This window comes from Phragmites australis, chromosome 9, assembly GCF_958298935.1.
Source record: "Phragmites australis chromosome 9, lpPhrAust1.1, whole genome shotgun sequence".
NCBI classification, from domain to species: Eukaryota; Viridiplantae; Streptophyta; class Magnoliopsida; order Poales; family Poaceae; genus Phragmites; species Phragmites australis.
Window position 1 is genome coordinate 17,776,199 of NC_084929.1, and position 16,579 is coordinate 17,792,777.

The following is a 16,579-nucleotide window of genomic DNA, read 5'->3' on the forward strand; positions in this document are numbered from 1 at the left end:
TCATAAAACGACAGGAATAATTCATGATTATCACTGTTGCTAATCCACTATCGGTTAAAAAACTGATAGTGATGTTAGTTTTGAACCTACAGTGATGATCTTTTTCTATAGTAGTGAGAGTCAATAAAACCTTTTTTTTTGAAAAAATAGCTTTACTATTGGCTCACCCCTAGATACAAACCAAAATGTACTCACATTTCCAGCAGACAATACCATGCAGGGAGAAGAATAATTAAGAAATCACTTGTACTCCCTTATGTACTATAATGACTCCATAGAAAAAAAAATCATTTGTCTTTGCAGCAAGGGGCGGTACTTGATGAAAATAATTGAAATGTTCAAGAATTTTTGGTATTTTGTTACTATACAGGTGGCCAAAAAATAAGGATTTTGTGAATAAAAAATCTTGGAGAAAGGATAGTGAGAGCTCCTTTGGCCTCATTAGAAACATTGCCCCTTCATTCTGCATGATTGAAGTTTTTTAAGAGCAATACTTATGCATAATTCACAACAAAAGCAGCAAAAGTTCAAAACAACATGGCTACATGCATCTTCTGTTCAAAATATGCAAATGGTATGTCAAGATATTAAACTGAAATCACTACCAAAATTAGCATGGCTGGAAGCAAAATTGTATCAACCCTTTCAACTCACAATAACTGAAGTTTCAATCAGACTAATTTGAATTATTCAAATTTTAATAAAAACACAATTCAAGAACATAGCCTTAGCCTACTCCTACACACCCCTGAGGCTTCCTTTCTATCATCACATATGCTAACCACGGCCGCTACTTCGATATTTGCCCCAAAGAAAGCCAGATACAGTCAAGTCATAAACAGGGCATCCGAGCACTGCATGCCAAGAGAGTTGTCGGCCAGCGTGACAAAAAGGAAGGTGCCCCACGGCATAGATGCAGAAGCTAGTCAATAGTGTTGGGTCCTCTGCTGTGGTCGTGAATAGCTCATTCCTTGAAGGACTCGGCATTGAAGTGATCCACTGCAAATAATAGCTCAGATATAAGTAATTGCCTGAAAATTCGGACCAAAACATCACCAGAAATAATACAGTTGGCATTTAAAAAGATAAAACAAACCTCCTTCTCAATATTAAAATTCAACTTGTCAACAATAGCCAATAGACAACGACCAATTAAAATGCCAAATAATGACTTGAATGACATACTGCTTAAAGTACATGACAAAATTCTGTAATATTTTGGCAAAGAAAATATAGCATGTGAATGTTCGCTCAGTGATAATTCTTAGCGTTAATGGTCTATTAGTAGAAGAAAAAACTTTTCTTATAAGCTCCCTAGGGGATACTTCCTTGTTTCTGCATCCACAATCAAACCCAGAAAGCAGCTCACCTAATTGACAATAAGATACATTACAACTAAATTGTTAGAGCAAGTGTTGAGTTGGATTTGATTAAACAACAAATATGCTTTGTTTTTTACTCAAAACTCGAATAGATGAAGATAGAGGTCTGTTAATTTGAAAAGACAAAGAGGAAGTGCAATATGCATTTTACCATTGCCCTTCAAGATTTCATGGATAACCAGAAAAATATTATGTTCCCGCTGCTTCACCACCTGAACTTTACCTATCACAAGATTAAGCCAAAAAATCAACTGAAAGCTCCTACTTCATATAACCACGTGTGTTATAGTAAACTCAGAACGGACCAAGAAACTGAATAAGAAAACTGAGGTAGAGGAATGATCTAATTGATCTGCAAGAAGGTAGCTACCCTCAGTGCATGATGGATGAACCATATAATTGAAAACTAAAGCACAGGAGTATTATCCTCGCCTCAACAGTGGTCAAGAAATCAAAATGTTTACAAAAAGACTCAATGTAAGTTTGGATATATACAAGTTTATTACCTCCAGACTCCTGTCAATTGCTGAAAAAATTCCTTGCAGCATGGATTTCCTAGAATTCCTAAAAAATTACAAGCTCATTCTCACAAAACCACATACAAGGAGTTGGCTGCACCAAGCATGAAAGAATTGCTACTGAAGACATTACATAGTCCTTTCCGTAAAAGCAAGTTTCCCTGTTACAACACAAGCATTCAATAGATACAAGTGCAAAGTATCTCAGAACCACAAAATTGTAAAAATATAAATACTTGCTATTTTTTCTAAGTCTGTACAGACACTCAGTTTCTGAATTATTATGTGAGTATTTATATATTCATAGTATATATACTAACCGTTAACACTTTTCTCATCCAATCTGTGCTTCCTCATCCTTTTCTAAATTTAAAATACTACATAGCCTTGATATTTAACATAAAAAGAAACCAAATTTACAGAACCAAATCTCTGCTTTTCCATAGATCTCTCTCTAGCACCAACCACTGCATACATATGTACAGGTGCTTTAGTAATATACATATGTTGCATTAGAAATAATCTGAAAATGCAGGATAGAACTACATGATGCACTCAGCTTACAAATGCTAACTGATAAATAGAGAAAAGCCAAGGGCAGCAGAGTAAGAGTTAATCTTGTCACTTATTACTCAATCATTTGTCCAGTTCATATGTGATCCCTTGTGTTGAGTTCACCTTTAAGAGAGAATGGTATGTTAAACAGGTAACATGATCTTAACATAAAAGGTAAAAGGATATTAAACAAAGGCAACAATAGATATACAAAGAGGGGCTCACCTGTATTGATTACAAAACCAACCCTTATTGTATCAGTTGCATTTCATTGGACAGCTGATTCACGATACCTAAGGCCAGGCGATTGGAGACATGTAAAATAGATAAAACATAAATACAATAATATAAATTGTTGAATAAAAGTAATGGAACACAGATAGACTATTTACCTGGAATGCAAAAACCAGTTTGCAAGCTCGTAAGCGAACTTTGCACATAATTAGCACTTTGAAACACAGGGGTGTGACAAAATTGTGTCTTGACATTCAAATTGCTTGGCGCACTTGGAGAAGAATACAGAGACTGCAGAGGCGGTACCCCATGAACATCTATGACAGGTTTCACAATAGTACTTCGATTGGATTGGTTATACACAGAACCATCGCTGCCACTCATTCTCCTTGGTTTGGACTCGCGTTTCCTTTTCAGATAGGCTTCCTCACTGTCAATGCTCATCTGAGAGTATTGCTCCCTATCACGCTCCCTAGCACGTTGTCTTGCGTGTTCTTCCAAAGGAGAGGAAAATGATTGAACACCAGGGCTTGAGGGAAACATTGAAATGCCTTGAACAAATGGATAAGGAAGGGATTTACTTTGCCACTGTGGTAACTGGAATGTAAAAACATTTCTGCCAATGTGGTACCTTGTTTCACATTCAACTCTGGAGTTGCAAAAACGTTTGAAATGTTCCCTATAGTCAAATCTGGCTGGCGTGGTTGGATCAGGCTACTGACAGGAGACAAATATCCTTGAATACAAGGGCTCGAAGGAAACCTTGGTATGCCTTGAAACCATAAATACGAAAAAGAGTCATATCGTTACAATGAATTCAAGCCGGCATAACCAAGTATTTACAAATAATGGATGTACCCTGCTCATGATTTGATGGTGATGTTGTAAAAACATGTGGTTGCAACCATACATCCATCAATTCAAATAGAGGAGTGCTACTGGCAGCAGGACGTGAAATATGGTCCATACTTCTAGCTGAATCATCTGAAATGAACAAATAGATATAAATGCAGTCACAACAGTGGTACATGGACAAATATACGGCACATGTTTGAATTCAGAATAAATCATGTTTAAACAAAGAATGATAGTTGTACCTTGCGTCAAATTGGACGGAATTGTAACACCAAGACAAATATGCTATTCGAAATTAACATAGTTACAACTTCATCAGCAGAGGTATTTGGACAAATATTAACCACATATTTGATTTAAAAATAAGGCACGTCAAAATGATGCATGATTGATGGTTGTACCTTGCGTTAAATTAGATCACAGCGAGGCAAGATTTGTTATATCTCCTAGAGGGGGTCCAAAGACGCTCTGCAGGTTGTGGGACAGGATTGGAAACACCAGACAGAAGCGCTGATCGAAATGAATATACAAGAACCCCCACTCCATTTTAGTTTGACGGTGACGAAGACGACAAGGGAGACGCCGTCCTGGCTACTTCGGCATGGTCGATAGCACGCCACTCGGCGGGGGAGGGCAACAGCGGGCAGTCAGGCAGTGCTTCGAACATGGCAAATTCACCAAGCATTTCATCAAGCACACGGTGTGCATACATGGAGCAGGCGTCCAGCTAGAATATCAAAACATCAACAGGTATCGGATCATAAAGACCGCAAAGCAAATTAAACAGCCCCCTGCATTTCTCCTTCATCTAAAAAATAAATTCCGAAACAAGAGAAAAGTTCAAGTTGCACCTAAAACAAGTTGATGGGCTCTCCTCCGGAGCACGGTGGGTTCTCGCGAGCTCGCCTCCGTAGCGCAGGACGGCGACGCGGGCTGATGATGGAACTTGGTTGCAGCGGCTGGAGAGTGGAGACGGAGCCGGGAGCGCGCGGGCGGCGGCTATAAAGATGGAGGTGGGAGCGAGTGGGCTGTGCGGTCGGCGGCAGGGCGGCAGGGCGACCCGTGCGTGCGTCACATGGAGAGAAGGAAAGGCGCAGGGAGCAGAAGGGAAGGGCCGCGATGGGAGGAAGGGTGCGGGGGAATTCGAGACATGGGTAACGTCTCAGTTGTACGTCGGAACTGTTTTGGGTTTCCTAATTAATTAGGGCGTCTAAGAGGATTACAAACTGATCGGGTGGTTCTAAATTAATGGGTAATTGATTGGGGCTTCCAAAATAGTGATGTGCAACCTCATTGGAGCAAAGTGAGCTGTTTGATTTAGACGGTAGGATGTCTGTCCAGATCCGTCACAACGTGTGCTTTTTATATTAGTATAGAAGTATAAATGTGATTGGAAGATAAAATTATTTTCGAAAGAGATGAAAACAAATGTAAAAATTCTCAAGATCTAAAAGATACAATACAATGAAACAAGTAGATTGATCTCAAGAGATACATATCAATTGCTAGTGTTGACGACAAGTGCCGAGTGGAGAGGCGCAAGCAAGAGTCCTTGGTGCTTGAGGCTGGGCAAGTTTCAGGTTACTAGGAAAGTGAGGAATGCTCGTAGTTTTGCATTGTAATTGGATAGCAATATCTAAGCTTTCATACGCTTTAAACATGAGATAGTTTGTGAGGTCATCTTAACAGTGTTGTTAATTGCCCGTTGCCATGCAATGAGACCGGGGAGTAAAACTCTAAAAAAACCAATGTAATCTTTCTTTCCTTGCATCGTCTGTCCCTTGTGAGAGATCTTCTATTATCAGTGTAATATGAAAGTGGTGCTAAGGGTGCAAGTGGGGTAGGCCGCCACCAACACATTGGGCTGGTCCACACCACAAACTCACAAAACACCACATTTCTACCCGCTTCGCTAGAGCGGGTCTATGTGGGTAGATGCAGGTCTCAGTGGCATTGCAAGCCCACATCACATGAAGGAGTCGACTGGACAGCGGAGGTGCAGCAGGGAGATTGACGATGGCCAGCCCTAGCCGCCATGGCCTCCTCGTTGCAACATCGCCTTCTTCTGTTGTTGGTGCGTCCGCACCTGCCTGTTAACTCTAGTTCTCTAGTTATTGACCCATTTTAGCTATCAATTTGGTGGATATATTTATGATATTTAATTATTTATGCCACTTGGCACCTAACAATAATCTTACATGTGAGTATGTTGTGTTTTGTGTACGAATAAGATATTTTGCAGGAAGTGCACAAATCAGCACATTTTGAAAACAAGGGAGTAAACGCGAAGAAAACAGTGAAGACCGGATGAACCGGATGCTAAAACCTTTCAAGGAGGCCTAGAAGTCGAACCCGGAAGAAAATGGGCCCAATTTAGCCTAATGCCGCACGATACAAAATCCAAATTGGGCCGTTTCAGCCCATCTTTTACCGAGAAGCAGTTCCCAGCGACATAACACTTTCAGACGGTTTAGAACACAATTTGGAATGAATCTACGTTGATTTTTCTACCTCCCCAAGAAAGGACTCTACCAGGCTGCCTATAAATACAGAACAATATCCATTGGCCAAGGAGGACGCAAATCCCACAATGGAAAGGGTCAATTAGGTTTAGACAATAGAGGCGATCCCACAATGGAAATCTTTGTTCTCGGCAAAATTCAAGGTGGTCTAGCGAGGTTGGCTGGAGTGCCGCATGACACCAACCCCTAGTGTCGTACGTTACCGAGTCCCACCTCAGGATCCATGCACAAGAAGGTTCCCAAGGTGCTCTAGATTGACTCTGACCATGTACTTGTGAGTTATTATGGAGTAATCTTCTGCTCTTCCACTGAGTTGTTAGGGATCTTGCCATGCTACTATGAGATGTTGCTATATTAATTCAGTCTGATTATTTTGGTTTATAGATGTATGCTTGTCTTTGTTATGCCTTTTACATGTAGTATGATCATAGCAAGATAAATGCAAACGTGGTGTTTGGGTTTATTTTTGCCGAAAGCATCGTTATAGTGCTTTAGTGTCGAGACCAGTCTAAGAAACTGACTAATCTCATCTATGTGTTGAGTTCAGAAATCAATCCCAACCTATAGTGACTTCATTAATGATAATCATTACAATATCCAAATTAATTGTACTTCATTGTCTTACAAAAGTGACTTTCAAGGATCGAAGAAGCAAGTAAAACTGCAGCAGAACTACGTAAATTTTATGCTTCACGATGACTCCATATGCATAACCGATGTAGAAAACCCTTAGAATGATCCATCTTCCGTGAATTCTCATCCAAACCCAACAGTACAACATGTACTAGTCTCATCCAAACCACTTGCTCAAATCATAATTCCATGATGCTATAAAAATTATATCATCATTTTTTTTATCATAGTTGTCTAGAACCATTATCATATTCAATTAAGTCATTATCATTATCACAATCCCAAATTAAGGATAAGCATGACCTACCTTTCCATAACAAAAACCATAACCATAGCAACAATAATGTTAACGAAAAACTAGGGTAAAGCCTAACTTATAATTCCTAGCAATATTATTAGCATGCATGTTTGTATAATAAAAAATTTTAGAAACTGGGATCAATATGGTCAAAGACACAACTTACCTTCATACTCAGTTGGGTCTTCAAAATCTTGATTTGAAGTCCTTCTAGCTCCTCTAAAATGTTGGCGTCTACTCGCAAACATAAGCAGAAAGGTACCACATAAACACCAAGATCTAAAAAGAACCAAACAACATACAACAGATTAGGTTTTTCTGAAAATTTTGGTGAAAGAATGGATCAAATCGGAGCTATAGTTGACAAGACTAACTATAGGTGAAACTATGTGATTAGAACTTTTCCTATAACTTTTTAGAGCAATCTATGATTTTCTAGGATTTTTCTACTTTATTATTATTTATTTGAATTATTAAACCCTATAAAAACATTAAGCATAATTAATAAATATTATTAAAACTATTCTATTATTTTATCTTTTTTATCTTATTTTTTATTAGAAAATCTAATTATTGCGCAATAAAAAACATTATGATGTTAGCATACCAAAAACAATTAAAAAGGAAATACATTTGCTAACTGGTCTCGGTGACATGGCTAACACATCAACCCTAATGCCTATGTGGCGTTGACTTGGCTAATGACAGGGTGACGCATCATCATAGAGGTTGATTAGGCCAACTCATTAAATATGTACTGCTAATCCTAGATTGGACAGCTCATATGTGAAGGCCTGATGAGGTACACGATGATCTAATCATGGCCATCGGTATGAGATCATGGTGATCTAGTTAGGTTCCACTGACTTCAAGTGCTGCGGCAACTTGAACACAGCGGAGGATGGCCTGATTCACGTCAGATCTATGCTATGGAGCTCGGTTCTTGACGATGAACAGCGAAATAGATAGATATGAGCCGACGGGTTGAACTGGAAGTCAATCTCTTCTTTGAATTGGGCTTGACAGGAGATAGCTTGGGCTATGTCTTGAAGCCTCGGTGAATTCATTTTGGTGATCTCCGGGTGGAATCCGACTCGGACATGGGATGATAAATGTGGTTTCCCCGTTCTCGGGTTCTTGCCGAACCAAACACAGAGAGGGAGAGAGTGAGAGAACGAGAGGAGGAAGAAAGGGTGAGCGGGCTGGATTGATAGGTTTTGGCCCGAGATGATGTTTTCTCCTTTTTTTTTTTTCTTTTTTTCTGTTTTCATTTCTATTTTTTATATACTCTTATACATATATGTATATGTATATACGTGTAGTATGTATATTAATTATTATACTTATTAACAAGCACATATACATATACTCAAACAATTTCAAACAATATATATACACATATATGTATATATATACTTCTTTAAGTTTTAATTAACTTATTTTTTATTTTCTTTGTATAAAATAAATTTTTATTTATGGCGAAATTTTGGGCTGTTACAATTAGTAGATGAAAAGAGATTAACTACAACGCAACAAGTGCTTCAGGTGAAAATCAGCATCTACTGTGTAACAACCTTTTAATCAATTTGTTAGCTTAAGCCGCTTTTGCGTGTGGGAAGATTCTCCTTAATCTGTTTTTGCAAGCTTAGCCCTTTTTCATGTGTTCCAACCTCAGTCAAAACAATCTCAAAAAACAACGATCTCGTTAGTTGTAGAAGGATAATAGCTATATAAATTCTTCATATTCGATAACCCTGGAATATTCTAGGTGAAAGGCTACAATTGACATGTGCGCCTGCAATATTATATTGTGTGCGTAGTTAGCATTAACACTGCCCCTGTTGTCCATTCTACCTCCACAGCTGCCCATCATCATCGACCTCATCTACCTTTGCCAGCACCTGCATCGACAACGTGCCCTCCGCTACCGCTCGTGGTTGCTGCTCCACCTCCTCCTCCGTCATCGCTCCTCCTCCTGCTACCTCCACCTTGGTCGCCTCCCCAATAATTTCTTCCATTCTGATGTGTTGTCTGGTGTGTCTGCAGCATAATGGTGCACACCTAGTTGAGTCCTCATGCACCTTAGATCAACTAGCAAAGTTAGTAGATTTTGGTCCAAAATTTCTCTTGATATTTGTTATTGAAGGTGATGGCTTGTGTACTTCTGAATTTTGGTTGTGACTAAAATCTTTGAATTAAGGATGTGGGATAACTTAATTCTAGAACTTGTGCTTTCTTCGATTAGGTCTTAATTAGCGAGGCATGTGCTTGTCATTTTAGTACTATGGTATGCAGTTCCAATCAACTTTGTTTAGGTTGTACACTTCCAAATTTCTGTAAAATACTAAATAAAGAGATGATAGTCAGAACTGAAATGTATGTTCTAAAGTAACTGCTATAGCCTGCTAATGAAAATGCAAAAAATCCTTTCCCCTTGATTGATGAATGTTGATCTCTCGAGCTGTATGTGAGAACTGAAATGAAGGGGCAAGATGATCACAAACTAAAATGTCTGCTAACTGAAATGTACGCTCTAAAGTAACTTTCCTTTAGTCTCTCTGTATGTCACAATGAAGATGCAAAAAAAATCTGCTACAACCTGCTAACAATTATTTGTCAAATGTATAAGGCAACATACTATTTTTTCTTAGCAACTTCAAATAATGTTTATTTTCTTTTATTTTTCAAGGTTAATTTAGGACAACCATTTGAACAACTTTTCTATTTAGCTTGTTGTACACTTCTAAGTAATTTTGCTTTGGTTGTCTATGTAGGCCCAAGAGGGATATGTGTTGTCCTCAATGGCAAAGAGGAAGATCCCCTAGGGAAGTGTGTGAAGACACCAGATGCAAAGCAATTCAGCTCTCAATAGTACCAATGGTTGTGAGGTCACCAGAGATAAGGCTCATGTGATCTCCAAGGCTTAGGTCCCCATCCCCAATCATGATATCTCCTTCTCACGAGAAAACAAGTAGTCATAGTCATGGTTAGTATTGTAATCTGCTACTACTATTTTGTCATAAAAAACGTATATTTTGTGCAATATGCTTTTCATGCCAATATCTTGTAATACTTCCATGCTATTTCATCAATATGCTTCCATGCCATTGTCTTGAAATGTTTTCATGCTACATTTTTTTATACTGCAGTTATACCTATTGCTTATATGTTGTGCAATATTGCTTTCACCAATATGCATTCCATGCATGTGATTAGGATCTTTACATAAAAATTGAAGATGCAAACTTATAGTTGATATATGGATCAATTTTGAGCCTATATATGATGGTCAGACTCTTGTGCAAGCATTGCAATGGATTATCCAAATCAACTCGAGATGCTGGCACAAGTGCTTGCCGTAGGCACTTAGAAAGTTATCATGAAAAATCTAGAGTGGATCATATGCTTGCCCAAATGAATTCTAATAATGATGCTTCTTTAAAGAATTGAAAATTTTACCAATGAATATCTCGATAAGAAATAGTTAAGCTGATTGTCATACTTGAATTGCCTTTTAGCTTAGTGGTTACCTGAAGTTCAGAAGCTTTGTTTCTAGCCTATATCCTTGGTTCACACTAGTTTCTAGAACTACCATCAAGGCTGATTGTATTAGAACATATGAGGAAGGGAGTGCAGCTCTATTAGAGATACTAAAGAAATCAATGTCTAGAGGTTCTCTCGTGGTTGACTTGTGGACTTCGATTCAATCTTTAGGCTACTTGTGTCACATGTCACTATATTGATGATAACTGGATAATTCTTAAAATGATCATAAAGTTTACTCTCATAGAGACACCTCATGATGGTAGAACCATGCTCAATGCAATGTTGAAAAGTCACCAGCAGTGGAAAATAGAAGATAAAGCCTTTGCAATAACATTAGACAATGCAATAGTAAATGATTCTTTTGTGAAATCTTTGCAAGAAAATCTTGTAGCCAAGCAATTGCTACTTTTCAAAGGAGAATTATTTCAAGAGGGTTTTAAGGCCATTAGTGTTGCTACCTACAAGACTTGAGGAAATAGTCGAGCAAGTGGGCATATCCGAGAAGCGTCCCCCTCTTGATGTAGCCACCAGTTGGAATTCAGGTATATCTGAGAAGCACCTCCTCTTGGGCCTACATAGACAACCAAAGCAAAGTTACTCATTGGAACTTAACATATGACATGCTCCAGACATCTTTGTTGTATAAGAGGGCATTTGAAGCTTTGAATCAAGATGACAATTAGTACATGTATGAGCCTTCAAATGAGGAATGGAACATGGCTGACAAGCTTTGTGGCTTGTTTGAAGTATTCTCCTATGCCACTAAAGTAGTGTTGGGCTCAAAATATCCTACTATGAGACGCTACTTCCATCAGATTTGGGAGGTGAAGAAAATACTTGAAAGAGAGTCATAAAATCTAGACTTGGTTATTGCAACTATGGTACATAAGATGAAGAAAAAACTTAAGAAATATTGGGATCCATGTTCTTAAAAATCTGCATTCCTATTGTTCTCAATTCCTTGTCTAAGTTGAAGTTGCTTAAGTTCCTCTTAAGGCAAGGCTTTGAGGATACAACATCCAGTTGCCTTTCCATAGTTGAGTAGATAATTGAAAAAGTCTTTGATGAATATTGCGCACAAATGGGTGGCTCCGTCGGATCCCAATTTTGGATTCTCCTATGCCTCATGTATTAGTACCTGAAATAGTAATACACATAGATTACAAAAGGATAACATCATAGTCATACTTTGATTAAGATTACCACGTAATAGTCTACCTATACAAAAGGTCATACACCATAGGATTCATTACATCCATGGATGACTAGCCAAAATGAAAGCGCCTAATAGCATAATGGAATGAGATAGCCCAAGGCCACAAGAAACTTGGGTGCGGACACATCCTTGGTCTTCTACTTACTCATCATCTTCATCCTGAGCGAGATCATAGTTTGGCTCTTTATCTGAAAGCAACAAGGTTGAGTATGGAAAGTACTTAGCAAATCCTAATACTGCTTTAACGGGGTCTGATAGATGCATAAGGAGAGTAATCAAGGATAAATCTGGAGTGCTATAGTTTGGGCATAAAGCCAATTTTATATGCAAGATGAGTTAAGGTGCAACACACAGTTAAAAGTATTTGAACAAAAGCCAAGTTTGATCAATATTAACATGGTTTGTTGGCCCTGGGGGAAGCTATTCTTCCCCATAGTTCCTATCTTTTAAGCTGGTCAACACCTAGTCCCAACTAGTCCAACAACACACAAACGATTTCCTCTAGAACACGGGCACACATCACACTCAAACATCAAGGAGAACACACACCACCAGTTTGACCATTGTGTGGCCATAACTCCGCATGTCCATGACCGTTGACACAACTATTCGAATATGTTACACTATGTAGAGGTGTACAACTTTATCCATACAATATGTTCAGCCCCCAACCACCGTCGTAGTGGGGTAAATCATGACGAGGCTCCTCACCCTTCCTTCCATGCTAGACACGCACTTAAAGAACACCCTAGGGGATCATGACTCTGCATGTTGTTTCATCTCATTACAGCCCCAGCCGGACTTCGAGCATCACATAGATCACTCGAGTCTTCTCCTAGGTTTCTATTGCTTCAGCCCTCCGAGTGTTATGTCTAGTTTGGTCGGAAAGATGAAGGGTCAAGCCCTTTACCATTATGGGGGTACATATGGTTGCATTAGGATGGCTTAGCATGATGGCACAATGATTCGGTCCTTACATGGCTGAGGCAACCATCTTCATGATCAACGAATATCACAAAGGCAGACTTACTCTGAAAGAAATCCTCTTCAAGGACTACCTTACTCGGCTCTGCCCAAACATGTTTTCCTGCCCAAGGTTCCATTATCACCAACACCACCCTTTTTACACATACCCACACACACCAATCACCACCATGCATTTCACCTATTTGCAAAAGCATGTCACCATGTTAAATAAATACTCTCCAAAGAGAGGTTAAGCATCTCCGAAGAAAGCAGAGTAACCAGCCCTAAGCATACTAGTTAACAAGGCATCATCCAACATCATTATATTAGGTCATAGATAACACAAGCATTTAAAGTAAAGCTAGTATAGAGCATACATGTATATTAGTTGGATATTTTAATTAGTTGCAAACATGGGATCAACATGATGAATGAGTTAGAACTTGCCTTCTTCAAGGTCTTCTTCTTGATCCTCACCATAGTCCTGGTCTTCAGGTCCTTCCTCGAACACCACTTCCTCTTATTTTGATTGTGATCTATCTAAAAAAAAAAGGACAACTAAGGGATGGACAACAACTAAACGAACTAAAAACCAAATAAACTCCAAAGGATTACCAACCTAGGACATATGACTTTATATGAATTTAGGTGAAAGAATCACTCAAACTAGAGTTGAAATAGAGGAGAAAGAGGTTTTATAAAATCATCTGGAGACTAATTCCAGAAAAGAAAAGAGGAAGGATTCCTAGAATATTCCTTGAATTAAATTAATTTTTGTGAACTAATAATAATATGGAATTTTTTTGTGAACTAATAATAATTTGGAAAATTTGAACTAATAATAATTTGAAAGGCTATTTGATAACTTGTCTTTTGTCAATGATTCAAAGTTGACTGGGTCAAGAGTCAATGGTCTTGGATCATCATTAATTTCTGGAAATTGAAAAATTTATGAGAACTGTCCAAATTATATTCTAATTAATCAAATCGACCGATTGTTCAATGAGATCAGAGCTAGCACACGCCCATCTCCCGACGTGCCATGTGCAAACCCACATCTCAAAACAACCATCATAGCTACTAAATGATTAAGATGAATCCAATCCCAGTAGTTCAGTTATGTATTTTATGCCCAAGATCGAAACACACACCTTTACAACAAGCTTTATCACATCAAGACATAATAAAAAATTAGTAGTTTAATTATATTACAAGTCTTTAAGTTATTACAAGTTTAAAAAATTTAAGAGTACTACATGTTGAAGTTTAAGTCTTTAAGTTATTACAAGTTTAACAAATTTAAGAGTACTACATGCTGAAGTTTAAAGATGAGAGCCAACTAAACATGCTCGGCTCTCAACAAAGACATAAACAAGCGCTAGAATAAATTAAATACATCAAGTTTATATCCTAGCATGTTAATGTCATTACTCAACGGAATAACATCTAAAAACAGCAAAAGAGGTGATGTCATTTTCCCTAAGACACCATTGAGTCACTACGAGTAACACACCACTACTCTTACCCGTCACCAACATCGGCGGGCACGAAGCAGCCATAGACTAACTCATCCTCACCTGCAAAAACTCAACGATAGTAACATGAGTACGAAGTTACTAGAAAGACTTACACATATGTGTACATATAATAACTCGACTCCAAGGATAATTCAATATGAATGAGTAGTCCACAAGGTTAAATGAATTTATACACAAGCAATTTATTGACTCAAGAGTATGAGCACCTAACGTAACTAAAAAATTATGCTATCTATCATGAGAACATAAGTATAAACATATCCAACACAAAACATCCTCTTCTCAACATAGAACATACACGAGTCACTTCCCAACATGCCACACACAACCACATTAACTCAATGTCAAAGACTCTACGATTTATACGAATGGACATTAAGCATGCTCTTAACCGAGAGCGCAACAATTTGAACTGATCTTACACCCTGTAGGGGGTATATCTTTACCCACATGAGTCGGGTCCATCCACTTGGCTCCTGAGACAATATTTCTCATACCCAGAATTACCCACTTGCACTTGCCCATATGGTATCTAGGTTACAGCGAGCGTATCCCAGACATCTCCCGCTCCCCACCACGTTGCTTCTCCTTATTATTTTTCTCATATGTGTCATAGGGCCACGAGTCAAGTGTTAGTACGGCATAGGACAATTGGCTCATTCATACATTTGTTGAATATGTGGAAGTACAAAAAATGCTTAAGCTAATGGCAGACAATGATCGATGCTTAATTGATCTAGACGGGACTATAACATCTGAGACTCCATTCCCGAACCATCCCTAATACCCGCTCAAATATTGCCTCATTCTCACAACTCATTGCCACAAGACATGACTGGGCTAGCTTGGATGGCCACGTGGTGCATGTGTGGATCAGGGGGAACCCATGTGGCCAGCTGACGTGGGAGATGGCCTACTCGATGGGGTCCGCGTGTGGGTCAGCATAAGAGAGAGAGGGGGACAGTGGAGAGAGAGAAGGGATTGTGACGGAGAGAGTGACTTCATTTGGTGCTATCTGCTATGGCCACACCATAGAGCTCACACCGGTAGCATGGAAAAGAACAAGGATGAGGGAGGGGCATCAAAACAGAATACGGCCGTCACCGTGGACTCGAAGCTGCTGGCTTTCGTGGTGGTGGCACACTGTAGCGGTACTAGCTCATCAGGAAGACGATGTCATGGTGACGGTGGCAGCCTGATGCGAGTGTTGTGTATTTTCCGGAAATTTCAATGTGTATTCCTACCGTGGGCCGACGCAGAGCTGCTGGACCGGGCTGTTTCCTTTGCTTTCAGCCCAGGCCCGTGAATTGGTTGCTTATAGTCGGCTGCTAGGGTTGGATGAGGCGGAGTTTTTCGGTGCGGGGGTTTTCCTTCTCCTCCTGGGTGCTGGCGGCGGCTCAACGGCTAAGGCCGCATCCTCCGCACCTCGTGGGCGGATTGGGTTCCTGGTAGCTTGGGTCGGCTACTTCGGTTCTGGGAGCCGTCGGATGGAAGGAGGCTGCGGGAGATTCAGAGGTATGGCTTTGGCCGAGTGCCTGCCATGGGGCCGAACTCACATCTATATATCTTCTCCTCTCCCTAACATGATTTCAGATGAGTTTTGATTCCTTTTGCTTGTCTCCCCTGTGATTTCCTCTCTGGTGCATTGGTGAGATTGAGTCCGAGTTCAACTCGTGCTTGTGGGCTGGTGCTCAGTTCTGAGGAAACTCGGTTGGTGCTCCGGAGCTGCACTGTTGAGTCTCGCCCGTACTGCAGTGGCCGTGCGGTTGAGGTCTTGTATCTCCGACATCCCTCACACCGGCAGAAAAGGCAGGTTGTTGGATTTCTGGGTCAGCGGCATTTGAACCGTGCCTTACCTCGATTATCAGTCCTCTTCATCGAGTTGCACTGTGAGCCTTCATTTCCTTTTCTGTTCTGACTGTATGGATCCCTGATATATACATGCTCTGTGATGATCTATTGTATTGAAATTGAATTAGAATAATGAGTACAATAATTGATCTTGGTGCTCTAATTATTACTATAGGCAGTGCTCTGTTTTTGTGCTCTGTTGAGTGGATTTCAGTGTGCTATTTAGCTGAGGCTGAATCCTTCTTTTCATTCATTGCCAATTGTATGCAATACCTGGATATGAGGCTTGATCCTTGATCTCAGTACATTCAGATATCTTGGTTTGATATTCTGTCAGCCTTACTTGTGGTTCAGCTATTCTGCTGACCTCTGTGCAGAGATCTCTAGCTGTTCTGAGTCCCTTTTCAGTATAATTTTAATCTATAGCTCTGTCCAGGTATTTGTAGTCTCTAGAGGATTGTATAT

At 39.5% G+C, this 16,579-nt stretch overlaps 1 long non-coding RNA gene across 7 annotated transcripts; it reads right to left on the reverse strand.

Annotated features, from left to right (window-relative positions):
• Positions 1 to 660: 660 nt before the first annotated feature.
• Positions 661 to 4,694, reverse strand: LOC133928704 (uncharacterized). 7 transcript variants are annotated; one of them, XR_009911497.1, is made up of 11 exons: positions 4,396 to 4,694; positions 3,946 to 4,271; positions 3,787 to 3,829; positions 3,548 to 3,673; positions 3,321 to 3,461; positions 2,848 to 3,240; positions 2,681 to 2,748; positions 2,465 to 2,578; positions 1,889 to 2,061; positions 1,534 to 1,605; positions 661 to 999 (listed from the first exon to the last, which is right to left on the reverse strand). It is a non-coding gene; the product is annotated as an uncharacterized LOC133928704 (long non-coding RNA). The 7 variants fall into 7 exon arrangements; XR_009911500.1 differs by lacking the exon at positions 2,465 to 2,578 and having other exon boundaries at positions 1,889 to 1,946; XR_009911498.1 differs by lacking the exon at positions 2,465 to 2,578.
• Between the last annotated feature and the right edge of the window lie 11,885 nt (positions 4,695 to 16,579).